The following is a 20874-nucleotide window of genomic DNA, read 5'->3' on the forward strand; positions in this document are numbered from 1 at the left end:
CTATGGACCCTATTACCTATGGGCCCTATTCCCTATGGACCCTATTACCTATGGGCCCTATTCCCTATGGACCCTATTACCTATGGGCCCTATTCCCTATGGACCCTATTACCTATGGGCCCTATTCCCTATGGACCCTATTCCCTATGGGCCCTATTCACTATGGGCCCTATTCCCCATGGGCCCTATTCCCCATGGGCCCTATTACCTATGGGCCCTATTCCCTATGGGCCCTATTCCCTATGGGCCCTATTCCCTATGGGCCCTATTCACTATGGGCCCTATTCCCTATGGGCCCTATTCCCTATGGGCCCTATTCCCTATGGGCCCTATTCCCTATGGGCCCTATTCCCTATGGGCCCTATTCACTATAGGCCCTATTACCTATGGACCCTATTACCTATGGGCCCTATTCCCTATGGGCCCTATTCCCTATGGGCCCTATTACCTATGGGCCCTATTCCCTATGGGCCCTATTCCCTATGGGCCCTATTCCCTATGGGCCCTATTCCCTATGGGCCCTATTCCCTATGGGCCCTATTCCCTATGGGCCCTATTCCCTACTCAGCCATTGTCTGCTGTTCATTGTGTATATTGTATAGTAGTTGTATTTTCTATTTGACAATGGGCCCAAAATACATAAAGCCACAACAGGCAACCAATACATGCAGAGGAAAAAAACACACCATGTCAAAGACTGGTTTCCATCCTGGACCTCTATTGGTCGACAAGTGGCTTCAGGGAAAAACAAGTGACATAGTCACTTTGTGCCACTCAATCATTCACAATGTCCATATATATACCGTGCCTTGCGAAAGTATTCGGCCCCCTTGAACTTTGCGACCTTTTGCCACATTTCAGGCTTCAAACATAAAGATATAAAACTGTATTTTTTGTGAAGAATCAACAACAAGTGGGACACAATCATGAAGTGGAACGACATTTATTGGATATTTCAAACTTTAAAAAAAAAATCAAAAACTGAAAAATTGGGCGTGCAAAATTATTCAGCCCCCTTAATTAAGTTAATACTTTGTAGCATCTGATTTTTAATGGAATATCTACGTAGGCGTACAGAGGCCTATTATCAGCAACCATCACTCCTGTGTTCCTATGGCACGTTGTGTTAGCTAATCCAAGTTTATCATTTTAAAAGGCTAATTGATCATTAGAAAACTATTTTGCAACTATGTTAGCACAGCTGAAAACTGTTGTTCTTTTTAACTTAGGGATCAGCGTCCTGTCAACGGGATGGTTGTAAATCATGCAGCGCCTTGTGTCACCATAAGATTCTAGAGAAACAACAAATATCGGTACATATAAGTGTCTTAAATTCTTGGTAATTAAACGTCCAATATACAGTAGCGATTACTGAGAAAAATGCCATGCTATTGTTTGAGGAGAGCTCCAAACAACAAAACACTTATTTCACCGCCATAGGTTTGAATAAATTCACCTCTGAAGGTGAAATGTGTACATACATTCTGAAATCTTGCTCTGATTTATCATCCAAAGGGTCCCAGAGATAACATGAAGTGTCCTTGTGTTAGATAAAATCCTTTTTCCATATCCTAAAAAGATCCATGTAGCACGATCGATTTTGTATTTCCACTCGTTCAATTTACAAAGAATTTATTCCTCAGAGATCCTAGAAGGTAACCAGACTTCACTATATCATTAGGGGTGTAGTATATCCTATAGGACACCATATCAGAGATCCTAGAAGGTAACCAGACTTCACTATATCATTAGGGGTGTAGTATATCCTATAGGACACCATATCAGAGATCCTAGAACCTAACCAGACTTCACTATATCATTAGGGGTGTAGTATATCCTACAGGACACCATATCAGAGATCCTAGAACCTAACCAGACTTCACTATATCATTAGGGGTGTAGTATATCCTATAGGACACCATATCAGAGATCCTAGAAGGTAACCAGACTTCACTATATCATTAGGGGTGTAGTATATCCTATGGGACACCATATTTGGTCAGAGAGCGATTCCTTCATGGCGCGTCGATGAAGTGGCTGGTCTTCACTTGAACGATTCTAACTTTGTCAAATAAGCACCAATCGGGGTCAACCAAAGCTAGCTAGATAGCCAATGAGCTGGATTTACGGGAGTATCCGGAAACCCTGTATCTGTCGTAAAATGTATCTACTAACCTTGTACGACAGCATGCCTTTTCATTTTGGACAAAAGTGTATGAAGTTATGAAAACTCATTGTTTTGCAAATGCTGATCTTATAATATGTCTACTAATACTGGAAAAGCTGAATCAAAGTCCAAGTATACAGATTTGACGATATTCGTGCAGAAAAATGTTATATGAATGCAAATGCTTCACGATTTGCCCAAATGTGACTGGGTGACTTCACACTAAATGTCATATAGTTTGCTCATACTTCAAGTTATCCGTCTGAGTCCTTGCACATACACTGCTGCCATCTTGTGGACCCCATCGGAATTACAACCAGCGTGATGGCTAGAACTGGCACCTTTCTGCTGCATTTCGAAGATGGTGGTAGAAAATAAACGGTTGCTTGTTTCTTTATTTCCTTCTACCAGATCTATTATGTTATATTCTCCTACATTCAATTCACATTTCCACAAACTTCAAAGTGTTTCCATTCAAATGGTACCTATAATATGCATATCCTTGCTTCAGGGCCTGAGCTACAGGCAGTTAGATTTGGGTATGTCATTTAGGCGGAAAAAAAGGGGGCTATCCCTATAAAACTGGTCTTCTTTAGATTTGTTGAGTAACTGGAGCATCAGCATTTGTGGGTTTGATTACAGACTCAAAACGGCCAGAAACAAAGTCCTTTCTTCAAAAACGCATCAGTCTATTCTTGTTCTTAAAAATGAAGGCTATTCCATTTGAGAATTTGCCAAGAAACTGAAGATCTCCTACAACACTGTGCACTACTCCCTTCACAGAACAGCGCAAACTAGCTCTAACCAGAAAAGAAAGAGGAAAGGGAGGCCCCAATTAGTCAGTCAACCAGTCAATCAGTTAATCAGTGAACCAGTCAGTCAAACAGTCAATCAGTTAATCAGTCAACCAGTCAGTCAACCAGTTAATCAGTCAACCAGTCAGTCAACCAGTCAATCAGTCAACCAGTTAGTCAACCAGTCAGTCAACCAGCCAGTCAACCAGCCAGTCAACCAGTCAGTCAACCAGTCAGTCAACCAACCAGTCAGTCAACCAGTCAGTCAATCAACCAGTCAACCAGTCAGTCAACCAGTTAACCAATCAGTCAACCAGTCAGTCAACCAGTTAACCAATCAGTCAACCAACCAGTCAACCAGTTAACCAATCAGTCAACCAACCAGTGAACCAGTCAGTCAACCAGTTAACCAATCAGTCAACCAACCAGTCAGTCAACCAGTCAGTCAACCAACCAGTGAACCAGTCAGTCAACCAGTTAACCAATCAGTCAACCAACCAGTCAACCAGTTAACCAATCAGTCAACCAGTCAGTCAACCAACCAGTCAACCAGTCAGTCAACCAACCAGTCAACCAGTCAGTCAACCAACCAGTCAACCAGTTGGTCAACCAACCAGTCAACCAGTCAGTCAACCAACCAGTCAACCAACCAGTCAACCAGTCAGTCAATCAGTTAACCAGTCAGTCAACCAACCAGTCAACCAGTCAGTCAATCAGTTAACCAATCAGTGAACCAACCAGTCAACCAATCAGTCAACCAGTCAGTCAACCAACCAGTCAACCAGTCAGTCAACCAGTTCAATCAGTCAACCAACCAGTCAATCAGTGAACCAACCAGTCAACCAATCAGTCAACCAGTCAGTCAACCAACCAGTCAACCAGTCAATCAGTCAACCAGCTAACGAATCAGTCAACCAGTCAGTCAACCAGTCCAACCCATCCAACCTGACAGAGCTCGAGAGGATCTGCAGAGAAGAACGGAAGAAACTCCCCAAATACAGGTTTACCAAGCTTGTAGCGTCATACCCAAGAAGACTGAAGGTTGTAATCATGGCCAAATATTATTCAACAGAGTACTGAGTAAAGGGTCTGAATACTTATGTAAATGTGATATTTCTGGCTTCTCTTTGTCAGTCAACGAGGCAGTCAACCAGTCAGTCAACCAATCAACCAGTCATCCAGTCAATCAGTCAACCAACCAGTCAATCAATCAACCAGTTAGTCAACCAACCAGTTAGTCACCCAACCAGTCAACCAGTCAGTCAGTAAATCAGTCAACCAGTCATTCAACCAGTCAACCAGTCGACCAGCCAATCAAATCAAATCAGTCAACCAGTCAGTCAACCAGTCGACCAGCCAATCAAATCAAATCAAATCAGTAACCCGTCAGTCAGTAAATCAGCGAACCAGTCAGTCAACCAGTCACCCAGTCACCCAGTCAATCAAATCAAATCAGTCAACCAGTCAGTCAACCAGTCAGTCACCCAGTCACCCAGTCAATCAAATCAAATCAGTCAACCAGTCAGTCAACCAGTCACCCAGTCACCCAGTCAATCAAATCAAATCAGTCAACCAGTCAGTCAACCAGTCACCCAGTCACCCAGTCAATCAAATCAAATCAGTCAACCAGTCAGTCAACCAGTTGCCAGAGCTAGTCCGTTGGTTCCAAGATGAAATCCTTGTTTCTACGGTCCACAGGACCTTTCTTATTTCACTGACAGCTGCTGCCATCTGCCAGCGTTACCCACCAGCCCAGCGAAGTCCTGATGACACACATAGCAGTGACCCCACAGTGAGTCTGATGCACTGCCAGTGCACAGGAAGAGTATAAAGCCTGGACATACAGCATGCCACATTCATTCAACATCATACAGATCACCAGTTAAAGCAATTATACTGTACATCCCAAATGGTATACTATTCCCTAAATACTACACTACTTTAGACCAGGGCCCAAGTAGTGTACTATATTAAATAAAAGTGAAAGAAAAAAAGAAGAAAAAATAGATATATTTATATACGGAATTGTGTGCTATTTGGGAAGAAGACAAAGTCTACAGTGAAGAAAAGACAGAAGGTTATCCTTACATATTTAGGAGACAGTGAGAACTCAACGTTCAATGCAATGTCCAAAATAAAGAGCTTTTGATGCCACTGAGGACCTGGAGATGGAGAGCCATAGAAGTCTGGTTTAACAGACTGAGAGCCATAGAGGTCTGGTTAAACAGACTTAGAGCCATATAAATCTGGTTTAACAGACTGGCATCATTAGAGGAGGTGTGGTTTAACAGACTGGCATCATTAGAGGAGGTCTGGTTTAACAGACTGGCATCATTAGAGGAGGTCTGGTTTAACAGACTGACATCATTAGAGGAGGTGTGGTTTAACAGACTGACATCATTAGAGGAGGTGTGGTTTAACAGACTGACATCATTAGAGGAGGTCTGGTTTAACAGACTGACATCATTAGAGGAGGTCTGGTTTAACAGACTGACATCATTAGAGGAGGTGTGGTTTAACAGACTGACATCATTAGAGGAGGTCTGGTTTAACAGACTGACATCATTAGAGGAGGTGTGGTTTAACAGACTGACATCATTAGAGGAGGTCTGGTTTAACAGACTGACATCATTAGAGGAGGTGTGGTTTAACAGACTGACATCATTAGAGGAGGTCTGGTTTAACAGACTGACATCATTAGAGGAGGTCTGGTTTAACAGACTGACATCATTAGAGGAGGTGTGGTTCAACAGACTGACATCATTAGAGGAGGTCTGGTTTAACAGACTGACATCATTAGAGGAGGTGTGGTTTAACAGACTGACATCATTAGAGGAGGTGTGGTTTAACAGACTGACATCATTAGAGGAGGTGTGGTTTAACAGACTGACATCATTAGAGGAGGTCTGGTTTAACAGACTGGCATCATTAGAGGAGGTGTGGTTTAACAGACTGACATCATTAGAGGAGGTCTGGTTTAACAGACTGACATCATTAGAGGAGGTGTGGTTTAACAGACTGACATCATTAGAGGAGGTGTGGTTTAACAGACTGACATCATTAGAGGAGGTGTGGTTTAACAGACTGACATCATTAGAGGAGGTCTGGTTTAACAGACTGACATCATTAGAGGAGGTGTGGTTTAACAGACTGACATCATTAGAGGAGGTGTGGTTTAACAGACTGACATCATTAGAGGAGGTGTGGTTTAACAGACTGACATCATTAGAGGAGGTGTGGTTTAACAGACTGACATCATTAGAGGAGGTCTGGTTTAACAGACTGGCATCATTAGAGGAGGTCTGGTTTAACAGACTGACATCATTAGAGGACGTCTGGTTTAACAGACTGACAGAGAGACAATGGAGGGAGGGATGGGTGCACTAATGTTCCTTAAACACTGACGGATAAACACTTCAACAAATAAACAAACCCTTCCAGGAACCACGGGAACCACACCTCACAATACAATCAGTCAAGGAGAGGAGTCCCAGACACAATCCCAACTCTCTGAGGGGTTCAACCTTCTGATAAATCCCAGACACAAGCCCAACTCTCTCAGGGGTTCAACCTTCTGATAAGTCCCAGACACAAGCCCAACTCTCTCAGGGGTTCAACCTTCTGATAAGTCCCAGACACAAGCCCAACTCTCTCAGGGGTTCAACCTTCTGATAAGTCCCAGACACAAGCCCAACTCTCTGAGGGGTTCAACCTTCTGATAAGTCCCAGACACAAGCCCAACTCTCTGAGGGGTTCAACCTTCTGATAAGTCCCAGACACAATCCCAACTCTCTCAGGGGTTCAACCTTCTGATAAGTCCCAGACACAAGCCCAACTCTCTCAGGGGTTCAACCTTCTGATAAGTCCCAGACACAAGCCCAACTCTCTCAGGGGTTCAACCTTCTGTTAAGTCCCAGACACAAGCCCAACTCTCTCAGGGGTTCAACCTTCTGATAAGTCCCAGACACAAGCCCAACTCTCTCAGGGGTTCAACCTTCTGATAAGTCCCAGACACAAGCCCAACTCTCTCAGGGGTTCAACCTTCTGATAAGTCCCAGACACAATCCCAACTCTCTCAGGGGTTCAACCTTCTGATAAATCCCAGACACAAGCCCAAAGGGGTTCAACCTTCTGATAAGTCCCAGACACAAGCCCAACTCTCTCAGGGGTTCAACCTTCTGATAAGTCCCAGACACAAGCCCAACTCTCTCAGGGGTTCAACCTTCTGATAAGTCCCAGACACAAGCCCAACTCTCTCAGGGGTTCAACCTTCTGATAAGTCCCAGACACAAGCCCAACTCTCTCAGGGGTTCAACCTTCTGATAAGTCCCAGACACAAGCCCAACTCTCTCAGGGGTTCAACCTTCTGTTAAGTCCCAGACACAAGCCCAACTCTCTCAGGGGTTCAACCTTCTGATAAGTCCCAGACACAAGCCCAACTCTCTCAGGGGTTCAACCTTCTGTTAAGTCCCAGACACAAGCCCAACTCTCTCAGGGGTTCAACCTTCTGATAAGTCCTAGACACAATCCCAACTCTCTCAGGGGTTCAACCTTCTGATAAGTCCCAGACACAAGCCCAACTCTCTCAGGGGTTCAACCTTCTGATAAGTCCCAGACACAAGCCCAACTCTCTCAGGGGTTCAACCTTCTGATAAGTCCCAGACACAATCCCAACTCTCTCAGGGGTTCAACCTTCTGATAAGTCCCAGACACAATCCCAACTCTCTCAGGGGTTCAACCTTCTGATAAGTCCCAGACACAAGCCCAACTCTCTCAGGGGTTCAACCTTCTGATAAGTCCCAGACACAAGCCCAACTCTCTCAGGGGTTCAACCTTCTGATAAGTCCCAGACACAAGCCCAACTCTCTCAGGGTTCAACCTTCTGATAAGTCCCAGACACAAGCCCAACTCTCTCAGGGTTCAACCTTCTGATAAGTCCCAGACACAATCCCAACTCTCTCAGGGTTCAACCTTCTGATAAATCCCAGACACAAGCCCAACTCTCTCAGGGGTTCAACCTTCTGTTAAGTCCCAGACACAAGCCCAACTCTCTCAGGGGTTCAACCTTCTGTTAAGTCCCAGACACAAGCCCAACTCTCTCAGGGGTTCAACCTTCTGTTAAGTCCCAGACACAAGCCCAACTCTCTCAGGGGTTCAACCTTCTGATAAGTCCCAGACACAAGCCCAACTCTCTCAGGGGTTCAACCTTCTGATAAGTCCCAGACACAAGCCCAACTCTCTCAGGGGTTCAACCTTCTGATAAGTCCCAGACACAAGCCCAACTCTCTCAGGGGTTCAACCTTCTGATAAGTCCCAGACACAAGCCCAACTCTCTCAGGGGTTCAACCTTCTGATAAGTCCCAGACACAATCCCAACTCTCTCAGGGGTTCAACCTTCTGATAAGTCCCAGACACAAGCCCAACTCTCTCAGGGGTTCAACCTTCTGATAAGTCCCAGACACAAGCCCAACTCTCTCAGGGGTTCAACCTTCTGATAAGTCCCAGACACAAGCCCAACTCTCTCAGGGGTTCAACCTTCTGATAAGTCCCAGACACAATCCCAACTCTCTCAGGGGTTCAACCTTCTGATAAGTCCCAGACACAAGCCCAACTCTCTCAGGGGTTCAACCTTCTGATAAGTCCCAGACACAATCCCAACTCTCTCAGGGGTTCAACCTTCTGATAAATCCCAGACACAAGCCCAACTCTCTCAGGGGTTCAACCTTCTGTTAAATCCCAGACACAAGCCCAACTCTCTCAGGGGTTCAACCTTCTGTTAAGTCCCAGACACAAGCCCAACTCTCTCAGGGGTTCAACCTTCTGATAAGTCCCAGACACAATCCCAACTCTCTCAGAGGAATACATACAGTTGAAGTCAGAAGTTTACATACACCTTAGCAAAATACATTTAAACTCAGTTTTTCAAAAACTTCCCTGTCTTAGTTCGGTTATGGTCAACACTTAATTTTAAGAATGTGAAATGTCAGAATAATAGTAGAGAGAATGATATAATTCAGCTTTTCTTTATTTCATCACATTCCCAGTGGCTCCGAAGTTTACATACACATAATTAGTATTTGGTAGAATTGCCTTTAAAGTGTTTAACTTGGGTCAAACGTTTCGGGTAGCCTTCCACAAGTTTCCCACATTAATTTGGGTGAATTTTGGCCGATTCCCCCTTCCAGAGCTGGTGTAACTGAGTCAGGTTTGTAGGCCTCCTTGCTCACACACTTTTTCTGTTCTGCCCACAGATTTTCTATAGAATTGAGGTCAGGGCTTTGTGATGGCCACTCCAATACCTTGACTTTGTTGTCCTTTTTGTCCATTTTGCCACAACTTTGGAAGTATGCTTGGGGTCATTGTCCATTTGGAAGACCCATTTGCGCCCAAGCTTTAACTTCCTGACTGATGTCTTGAGATGTTGCTTCAATATATCCACATCATTTTCCTGCCTCATGAAGCCATCTATTTTGTGAAGTGAACCAGTCCCTCCTGCAGCAAAGCACCCCCACAACATGATGTTGCCACCCCGTGCTTCATGGTTGGGATGGTGTTCTTCGGCTTGCAAGCCTACCCTTTTTTTCCTCCAAACATAACGATGGTCATTATGGCCAAACAATTCTATTTTTGTTTCATCAGACAAGAGGACATTTCTCCCAAAAGTATGATCTCTGTCCCCATCTGCAGTTGCAAATCGTAGTCTGGCTTTTTTTATGGAGGTTTTGGAGCAGAGGCTTCTTCCTTGCTGAGCGGCCTTTCAGGTTATGTCATTATAGGACTTGTTTTTACTGTGGACAAATGTACTTTTGTACCCGTTTCCTCCAGCATCTTCACAAGGTCCTTTGCTGTTGTTCTGGGATTGATTTGCACTTTCGCACTAAAGTACGTTCATCTCTAGGAGACAGAATGCGTCTCCTTCCTGAGCGGTATGACGGCTGCGTGGTCCCATGGTGTTTATACTTGCGTACTATTGTTTGTACACATGAACATGGTACATCCACAGGTACACCTCCAATTGATTCAAATGATGTCAATTAGCCTATCAGAAGCTTCTAAAGCCATGACATAATTTTCTGGAATTTTCCAAGCTGTTTAAAGACACAGTCAACTTAGTGTATGTAAACTTCTGACCCACTGGAATTGTGAAACAGTGAATTATAAGTGAAATAATCTGTCTGTAAACAATTGTTGGAAAAATTACTTGTGTCAAGCTCAAAGTAGATGTCCTAACTGACTTGCCAAAACTATAGTTTGTTAACAAGAAATTTGTGGAGTGGTTGAAAAATGAGTTTTAATAACTCCAACCTAAGTGTATGTAAACCTCCGACATCAACTGTACAATACCAACCGTAGGAAGGAGGGCCGTTCTTTAACTACCCTATTGATCATGTGCTTTAAGAAACCCAAACAGCTTCATGTATCAATACATAACCAAGGCTATACTGGCCACAGTGTGAACGTGTCCCAAATGACACTCAGTCCCTATAAGCCCTGGTCAAAAGTAGTTCACTAAATCCAAAAAACAGGGTACCATTAGGAACACGCACTATGTGACGGCAGAAAAACTACTTAGCTTCTCCCTCGTGTAAACAGGATGAACCTGAGCTGTCTTCGTTTCTTACCAGAAGTTGCTCAAACCGTCAAGCCAGGAGAAATGTGATCTGGTGGGGGTTTGTTATTGGCATGTCCCCCCCCTCTCTGACAGTAAGAGTTAAAAATGTAAACACACTACTCAGGCTATGAGGGGAGCGTCCAGGGGAGTCGTTTATGATGCTAGGTCCCAAATGGCACCCTATTCCCTCTCATAGGGTCCTGGTCAAAAGTAGTGCACTACATAGGGTATAGGGTGCCATTTGGGGTGCACACATAATGGTTTGATCCGGGGCCATTGCGACTCAACCAGACAGATACTGACCTCAGCCAGGCCTGGAGACACTCCCCCCCGCCCCCCCCAACCTCTGTCAGACACACTTGAAGCCTTCTTGCTCTCCTCCTCTCCTCTCCCCTCTCCTTCTCCCCCTGTCCTCTCTCATCCCCTCTCCTCCTCTCTCCTCTAATCTCCTCTCCTTTCTCTCCCTGTTCTCTCTTCTCTCCTCTCCTCTCCACTCCCCTCTGCCTTCTCATCCCTGTCCTCTCTCCTCCTCTCCTCTCTCCTCCCCTCTCCTCTTCTCTCCCCGTCTTCTCTCCTCTCCTCTTCTCTCCTCCTTTCCTTTCCTCTCCTCTCTCCCCTCCTCTCCTCTTTTCCTTTCCTCTCTTCTACTCTCCTCTCTCCTCTCTTCCTCTCTCCTCTCCTCTCCTCCCCTCTTCTCTCCTCTCCTCTCCTTTCCTCTCTCCTCTCCTCTCCTCTCCTCTCCTTTCCTCTCCTTTCCTCTCCTTTCCTCTATCCTCCCATCTTCTCTCCTCCTCTCCTCTTCCCTCCCCTCTCTTCTTCTCTCCCAGTCTTCTCTCCTCTCATTTCCTCTCTTCTCTTCTCTCCTCCTCTCCTCTCTCCTCCCCTCTCCTCTTCTCTCCCACTCTTCTCTCCTCTCATTTCCTCTTTCCTCTCCTCCCTCTCCTCTCCTCTCTCCTCCCCTCTTCTCTTCTCTCCTCCTCTCCTCTCTCCTCCCCTCTCCTCTTCTCTCCTCTCATTTCCTCTCCTCTTCTCTCCCAGTCTCCTCTCCTCTCATCTCCTCTCCTCTCTTCTCCCCAACTCATAAAACAAGTGAAATACAACCCCTTTGTGCAACCATTACAGCATGACTGAAATGCTCTTTTTCCCATCACTGGCAACAAGTTTTATGTCATTCGGAGCCCAGTTGAACAATAACCATGAAGAAATAACACGTAAGAGAGAACCCTCACTTCTATGCCGTTTCTGAGTATCTTCAAATGTTGAACAAAGAAAAAAAAATATGTCAAAGCCAATAAAGTATTTTTGTTTTAAATCGGAATGCTTCCAAAACCACATCGTTTGGGCACGTAGCTGTTCTAAAGCTATAAAATGAAAAGTTTCCAATTGATTTTATACGTATATATCTTGGATAGGGTTAATTTAATTGGACAGTTTTTCTCAGAAAATTCAACTATAACAACAAAATATGTGAAATAATTTACAGTATTTCCACTGTGACAGTAAATAATTATGTTATAGGGTCTCTACTGGGACTGCATGGCCAGGCACCTATGTTACCAGGGGGAGGAGACTGTTGCCAGGGGGAGGAGACTGTTGCCAGGGGGAGGCGACTGTTGCAAGGGGGGGATAAAAGGCCTGCGTTCCAATGACACCTGAACTGGTTTATAGTGCATTACTTTAGACCAGGGCCAATAGGGTCTGGTTGAGGTTGTAAACTGGTTTGGCCAGAACCCATAGGGTCGAACCCTCAAAGTAGAAACCTCTAGAAGGGGTCAGCAGCATGTTAACTAGCAGTAGAAACCTCTAAAGGGGTCAGCAGCATGTTAACTAGCAGTAGAAACCTCTAAAAGGGGTCAGCAGCATGTTAACTAGCAGTAGAAACCTCGAAAAGGGTCAGCAGCATGTTGTTAACTAGCAGTAGAAACCTCTAAAAGGGGTCAGCAGCATGTTAACTAGCAGTAGAAACCTCGAAAAGGGGTCAGCAGCATGTTAACTAGCAGTAGAAGCCTCTAAAAGGAGTCAGCAGCATGTTAACTAGCAGTAGAAACCTCGAAAAGGGGTCAGCAGCATGTTAACTAGCAGTAGAAACCTCAAAAAGGGGTCAGCAGCATGTTAACTAGCAGTAGAAACCTCGAAAAGGGTCAGCAGCATGTTGTTAACTTGCAGTAGAAACCTCTAAAAGGGGTCAGCAGCATGTTAACTAGCAGTAGAAACCCCTAAAAGGGGTCAGCAGCATGTTAACCAGCAGTAGAAACCTCTAAAAGGGATCAGCAGCATGTTAACTAGCAGTAGAAACCTCGAAAAGGGTCAGCAGCATGTTGTTAACTAGCAGTAGAAACCTCTAAAAGGGGTCAGCAGCATGTTGTTAACTAGCAGTAGAAACCTCTAAAAGGGGTCAGCAGCATGTTGTTAACTAGCAGTAGAAACCTCTAAAAGGGGTCAGCAGCATGTTGTTAACTAGCAGTAGAAACTCTAAAAGGGATAAACAGAATGTTGATAACTAGCAGTAGAAACCTCGAAAAGGGGTCAGCAGCATGTTAACTAGCAGTGGAAGCCTCTAAAAGGAGTCAGCAGCATGTTAACGATCAGTAGAAACCTCTAAAAGGAGTCAGCAGCATGTTAACTAGCAGTAAAAACCTCTAAAAGGGGTCAGCAGCATGTTAACTAGCAGTAGAAACCTCTAAAAGGGGTCAGCAGCATGTTAACTAGCAGTAGAAACCTCGAAAAGGGTCAGCAGCATGTTGTTAACTAGCAGTAGAAACCTCTAAAAGGGGTCAGCAGCATGTTAACTAGCAGTAGAAACCTTGAAAAGGGTCAGCAGCATGTTGTTAACTAGCAGTAGAAACCTCTAAAAGGGGTCAGCAGCATGTTAACTAGCAGTAGAAACCTCTAAAAGGGGTCAGCAGCATGTTAACTAGCAGTAGAAACCTCGAAAAGGGTCAGCAGCATGTTGTTAACTAGCAGTAGAAACCTCTAAAAGGGGTCAGCAGCATGTTAACTAGCAGTAGAAACCTCGAAAAGGGGTCAGCAGCATGTTAACTAGCAGTAGAAGCCTCTAAAAGGAGTCAGCAGCATGTTAACTAGCAGTAGAAACCTCTAAAAGGGGTCAGCAGCATGTTAACTAGCAGTAGAAACCTCAAAAAGGGGTCAGCAGCATGTTAACTAGCAGTAGAAACCTCGAAAAGGGTCAGCAGCATGTTGTTAACTTGCAGTAGAAACCTCTAAAAGGGGTCAGCAGCATGTTAACTAGCAGTAGAAACCCATAAAAGGGGTCAGCAGCATGTTAACCAGCAGTAGAAACCTCTAAAAGGGATCAGCAGCATGTTAACTAGCAGTAGAAACCTCGAAAAGGGTCAGCAGCATGTTGTTAACTAGCAGTAGAAACCTCTAAAAGGGGTCAGCAGCATGTTGTTAACTAGCAGTAGAAACCTCTAAAAGGGGTCAGCAGCATGTTGTTAACTAGCAGTAGAAACCTCTAAAAGGGGTCAGCAGCATGTTGTTAACTAGCAGTAGAAACTCTAAAAGGGATAAACAGAATGTTGATAACTAGCAGTAGAAACCTCGAAAAGGGGTCAGCAGCATGTTAACTAGCAGTGGAAGCCTCTAAAAGGAGTCAGCAGCATGTTAACGATCAGTAGAAACCTCTAAAAGGAGTCAGCAGCATGTTAACTAGCAGTAAAAACCTCTAAAAGGGGTCAGCAGCATGTTAACTTGCAGTAGAAACCTCTAAAAGGGGTCAGCAGCATGTTAACTAGCAGTAGAAACCTCGAAAAGGGTCAGCAGCATGTTGTTAACTAGCAGTAGAAACCTCTAAAAGGGGTCAGCAGCATGTTAACTAGCAGTAGAAACCTTGAAAAGGGTCAGCAGCATGTTGTTAAATAGCAGTCGAAACCTCTAAAAGGGGTCAGCAGCATGTTAACTAGCAGTAGAAACCTCTAAAAGGAGTCAGCAGCATGTTGGTAACTAGCAGTAGAAACCCCTAAAAGGGGTCAGCAGCATGTTAACTAGCAGTAGAAACCTCTAAAAGGGGTCAGCAGCATGTTAACTAGCAGTAGAAACCTCTAAAAGGGGTCAGCAGCATGTTAACGATCAGTAGAAACCTCTAAAAGGGGTCAGCAGCATGTTGTTAACTAGCAGTAGAAACCTCTAAAAGGGGTCAGCAGCATGTTGTTAACTAGCAGTAGAAACCTCTAAAAGGGGTCAGCAGCATGTTGTTAACTAGCAGTAGAAACCTCTAAAAGGGGTCAGCAGCATGTTGTTAACTAGCAGTAGAAACTCTAAAAGGGATCACCAGAATGTTGTTAACTAGCAGTAGAAACCTCTAAAAGGGGTCCGCAGCATGTTGATAACTAGCAGTAAAAACCTCTAAAAGGGGTCAGCAACATGTTGTTAACTAGCAGTATAAACCTGTAAAAGGGGTCAGCAGCATGTTAACTAGCAGTAGAAACCTCTAAAAGGGGTCAGCAGCATGTTGTTAACTAGCAGTAGAAACCTCTAAAAGGGGTCAGCAGCATGTTAACTAGCAGTAGAAACCTCTAAAAGGGGTCAGCAGCATGTTAACTAGCAGTAGAAACCTCTAAAAAGGGTCAGCAGCATGTTAACTAGCAGTAGAAACCTCTAAAAGGCCCAGCAGCATGTTGTTAACTAGCAGTAGAAACCTCTAAAAGGGGTCAGCAGCATGTTAACTAGCAGTAGAAACCTCTAAAAGGGGTCAGCAGCATGTTGTTAACTAGCAGTAGAAACCTCTAAAAGGGGTCAGCAGCATGTTAACTAGCAGTAGAAACCTCTAAAAGGGGTCAGCAGCATGTTAACTAGCAGTAGAAACCTCTAAAAGGGGTCAGCAGCATGTTAACTAGCAGTAGAAACCTCTAAAAGGGATCAGCAACATGTTAACTAGCAGTAGAAACCTCTAAAAAGGGATCCGCAGCATGTTGTTAACTAGCAGTAGAAACCTCTAAACGGGGTCAGCAGCATGTTGTTAACGAGCAGTAGAAACCTCTAAAAGGGGTCAGCAGCATGTTGTTAACTAGCAGTAGAAACCTCTAAAAGGGGTCAGCAGCATGTTGTTAACGAGCAGTAGAAACCCCTAAAAGGGGTCAGCAGCATGTTAACTAGCAGTAGAAACCTCTAAAAGGGGTCAGCAGCATGTTAACTAGCAGTAGAAACCTCTAAAAAGGGATCCGCAGCATGTTGTTAACTAGCAGTAGAAACCTCTAAACGGGGTCAACAGCATGTTGTTAACTAGCAGTAGAAACCTGCAAAAGGGGACAGCAGCATGTTGTTAACGAGCAGTATAAACCTCTAAGAGGGGTCAGCTGCATGTTGTTAACTAGCAGTAGAAACCTCTAAAAGGACCCAGCAGCATGTTGTTAACTAGCAGTAGAAACCTCTAAAAGGGGTCAGCAGCATGTTGTTAACTAGCAGTAGAAACCTCTAAAAGGGGTCAGCAGCATGTTGTTAACTAGCAGTAGAAACCTGCAAAAGGGGACAGCAGCATGTTGTTAACATACCTTAAGGGAACATTTTGACAATCACCGTATGGTTAGTGAGAAAGTCCCTATTGGAACTGTACGGTCCCTTACTAGACGTCCGAAAACATTTGTAAAATTCGGGGACGGCGTCGGGCCGAGCGGCAGGGCCAGACCTACCGGGAAGTCATCAAATGAACTTTGTCGGACATTCGGTTTTCGTTTAATAAAATAAACAAATTTTGGCCCATTTTTGCGCTATGCCGGAATATCCCACAAGAGGGCATAAGCAATCATATTGCTATTGGACAAAACATCCCGAATCACGACGTGCCATATCTCGAAAACTGAAAATATTTCGAAGCCGAAACTTGGTGAGCGTAGGTTTGGCATTATGGGAAGATGGCCCCGAACAAGATGGCGTCTAGGCCTCAACGGTTTTTGAGTTATGGCCATATTTCTGGGATTAAAGGTCCAAAATGAAAATAGAGAAAAGATTTTTTCACTTCACGTCAAAGTCAAGGAGCCTCCGGTGTCAATAAAAAAAAAATCGGCCATTTATCTATCGTCATTTAAGAGAAATCGTACGATGACCAGATCGTGATGTTCAGATATAGGTGGGTTTTTTTTTCAACGGTTACAGATCCAGTTGCAGGGTGTTCATACGAATATTTTTAAAATGTGCTGCGGAGCTCTGCGACATTTCTGTGATTTTCTATGATTTTCTGAAATAACACACACTCACTAAACCCTCCGTAAATAACTCAGTTCTTAACGTAAAGACTTAAAACTCAGGATTCTGTAAAGGCATACCCCAATGAGGATATGAGTTTATTTATAGCTTCCTGTGCCAACCGGAAGTGCCATAATTGGTGTCTCAGGGGCTGTTTGGAAGGGTTAAAAAAATCAGATCTGTCCAAAACTTCATATGTGTGATTAGACAACACCCATGAACTGTAAATCAGTCATTTTTCCCAACAGATGTCAAAGAAAAGCTCTCACACACACACACAGCAAGGATGGAGTGACAAAGCGTGGTGTTTAAAGACACAGAGAGCAGGCAATGGCATAAACATAATCCCAAGGCCGTGCCGAGTCCAACGAGGTGCCCCGCTTGACCGTAGCTCGCTCGGTCTGAGCGCAGCGACCATGAGAAAAATAGGCCCACAATGAAGCCTGCACCACAATGTAATTTGATTTTGGGTGACAGCGGCGGAACCGTTAGGTTTAGAAGGACAATTCAAACACAGGACTGTTCCTAAGGTCCTCCCGATCTGTGCAAGCCTAACCTTGACTGTGTGGCATTAACCTTTCACAGTTAAAAGAAGGTGTTTACATAAAAACAGTGTGCATTGACTTCTCTCCCCATAGGAATACATTGCCTGCTCCCCTAAATACAACCTGGGGTCTTTATGGGTTATGAATGCTGTATGAACCTGTCTTCTATGACATTCCATCAGACCACTATGAGGTCTACCTGTGTCGATTCTAAGCTTCCTGGAGCAACCGGAAGTGGTTAAATTGACCCAAAAGGTATTTGGATGTACATCACCTCGAAAGGTGGAAAGGCCTCTGCATTATTCAACCCTGTGTAGATCAGTCAATTCTCAACTTAAAGACTTAAAACTCAGGATTCCCTAGGTTTCTATGTCAGTCAAGACATGTGTGTATTTATAGCTTCCTGTGCCAACCGGAAGTGCCATAATTGGTGACTCAGGGGCTGTTTGGAAGGGTTAAAAAAATCAGATCTGTCCAAAACTTCATATGTGTGATTAGACAACCCCCATGAACTGTAAATCAGTCATTTTTCCCAACAGATGTCAAAGAAAAGCTCTCACACACACACACAGCAAGGATGGAGTGACAAAGCGTGGTGTTTAAAGACATAGAGAGCAGGCAATGGCATAAACATAATCCCAAGGCCGTGCCGAGTCCAACGAGGTGCCCCGCTTGACCGTAGCTCGCTCGGTCTGAGCGCAGCGACCATGAGAAAAATAGGCCCACAATGAAGCCTGCACCACAATGTCATTTGATTTTGGGTGACAGCGGCGGAACCGTTAGGTTTAGAAGGACAATTCAAACACAGGACTGTTCCTAAGGTCCTCCCGATCTGTGCAAGCCTAACCTTGACTGTGTGGCATTAACATTTCACAGTTAAAAGAAGGTGTTTACATAAAAACAGTGTGCATTGACTTCTCTCCCCATAGGAATACATTGCCTGCTCCCCTAAATACAACCTGGGGTCTTTATGGGTTATGAATGCTGTATGAACCTGTCTTCTATGACATTCCATCAGACCACTATGAGGTCTACCTGTGTCGATTCTAAGCTTCCTGGAGCAACCGGAAGTGGTTAAATTGACCCAAAAGGTATTTGGATGTACATCACCTCGAAAGGTGGAAAGGCCTCTGCATTATTCAACCCTGTGTAGATCAGTCAATTCTCAACTTAAAGACTTAAAACTCAGGATTCCCTAGGTTTCTATGTCAGTCAAGACATGTGTGTATTTATAGCTTCCTGTGCCAACCGGAAGTGCCATAATTGGTGTCTCAGGGGCTGTTTGGAAGGGTTAAAAAATCAGATCTGTCCAAAACTTCATATGTGTGATTAGACAACCCCCATGAACTGTAAATCAGTCATTTTTCCCATAAAAATTCAAAGGAAAAATAAATTCACACAGATACACAACTTGGATGGAGGGACGTATTGGGGTGTGTAGAGACTGACAGTGCCTCCAATAGTTAGCTTTGTTCGAGCTAAAAAAGAACCGTCAGACCTAGAGTTCCGAAACTTTAGAATCCTGTTCTAGACCTCAGGTAGATAGTGCGTGGTGAGTTACGGCGCTCTAGAATGTTCTCGGACCGAGAAACAGCGTCGAACATTTGCAATGACTTCAATTCATTTTGACCATTACGAAAATGGCGACATTTAGAAATGTCCCAGAGACACAAGACTAGGTGCATTGTGACCGTCTCGGCCCATAGAGACAGAACCCAATATCTCGGTCCGATAGCTCATTCAAGGACCCCGTAGCAAGGCATGGAAAAAAGTGGATTTTCAGCACCAATTAGGCTTTTACTCGGACACCAAATGACCTATCGAGCCGAAACTCGGGATTCGGGGACGCCTCACATAGGACTACACATAATGTCCGAACTGGCCCCGCAGCTAGAAAGTAACTATGTGTTTTATGGTTTTTTAATGTTTTGTACCGAAGGCCTTGTGAATTTTGGGCCAGCTCTGAAGTATGTTATACTTGGCTCCTAAATGAGTTGGGAAAAGTGGGTTTGGTGTCAGTTTGTATCAGTTTGGTGTCAGAATGATATCAAATTGACTGATGGACGGTGACTTGCAGGTGACTCTTGTCCATTAGCAATATGTTTAAGCGGTGAGGTACCATCACCAAAAGCGACATTCTGAAATCAACCCAAACGAGCGATGGAGAGGTACCAGTATCACTGCCCAGCCATCCCTATGGCATCGGGCCAGTCAATTTGGCATTCCTGCATGATTTTTATGGCATGACAAATTGGTGATGGTGAATGCCCAGTTAACCATATGGCAAATGCACAGTGACTTTGAAAGAGTGAGAAAACATTACCAAATGGACATTCTGAAATCAACCCTAATGAGCGATGGAGAGGTACCAGAATCACTGCCGAGCCATCCCGAGTTCATCGGGCCAGTCAATTTGGCATTCCTGCACGAATTTTCAGTGACTTTGCAAAAGTAAGGAACATTTGCAATATGTTTACAGCGGTGAGGTACCATCACCAAAAGCGACATTCTGAAATCAACCCAAACGAGCGATGGAGAGGTACCAGAATCACTGCCCAGCCATCCCGAGTTCATCGGGCCAGTCAATTTGGCATTCCTGCACGAATTTTCAGTGACTTTGCAAAAGTAAGGAACATTTGCAATATGTTTAAGCGGTGAGGTACCATCACCAAAAGCGACATTCTGAAATCAACCCAAACGAGCGATGGAGAGGTACCAGTATCACTGCCCAGACATCCCTATGTCATCGGGCCAGTCAATTTGGCATTCCTGCATGATTTTTATGGCATGACAAATTGGTGATGGTGAATGCCCAGTTAACCATATGGCAAATGCACAGTGACTTTGAAAGAGTGAGAAAAATCACCAAATGGACATTCTGGAATCAACCCTAACGAGCGATGGAGAGGTACCAGAATCCTGCCAAGCCATCCCGACTTCATCGGGCCAGTCAATTTGGCATTCCTGCACAAATTTTCAGTGACTTTGCAAAAGTAAGGAACATTTGCAATATGTTTTAACAGTGAGGTACCATCACCAAAAGCGACATTCTGAAATCAACCCAAACGAGCGATGGAGAGGTACCAGTATCACTGCCCAGACATCCCTATGTCATCGGGCCAGTCAATTTGGCATTCCTGCATGATTTTTATGGCATGACAAATTGGTGATGGTGAATGCCCAGTTAACCATATGGCAAATGCACAGTGACTTTGAAAGAGTGAGAAAAATCACCAAATGGACATTCTGGAATCAACCCTAACGAGCGATGGAGAGGTACCAGAATCACTGCCAAGCCATCCCGACTTCATCGGGCCAGTCAATTTGGCATTCCTGCACAAATTTTCAGTGACTTTGCAAAAGTAAGGAACATTTGCAATATGTTTTAACAGTGAGGTACCATCACCAAAAGCGACATTCTGAAATCAACCCAAACGAGCGATGGAGAGGTACCAGTATCACTGCCCAGCCATCCCTATGTCATCGGGCCAGTCAATTTGGCATTCCTGCATGATTTCTATGGCATGACAAATTGGTGATGGTGAATGCCCAGTT

The 20874-nt window shown here is 44.4% G+C and overlaps 1 protein-coding gene across 9 annotated transcripts in view; it reads right to left on the reverse strand.

Annotated features, from left to right (window-relative positions):
* smoc1 (SPARC related modular calcium binding 1) overlaps positions 1-20874 on the reverse strand; it is a 375226-nt gene that overhangs the window by 156123 nt on the left and 198229 nt on the right. The window lies entirely within an intron of this gene.

This window comes from Oncorhynchus masou, chromosome 21 (genome assembly GCF_036934945.1).
Source record: "Oncorhynchus masou masou isolate Uvic2021 chromosome 21, UVic_Omas_1.1, whole genome shotgun sequence".
Lineage (NCBI taxonomy): Eukaryota > Metazoa > Chordata > Actinopteri > Salmoniformes > Salmonidae > Oncorhynchus > Oncorhynchus masou.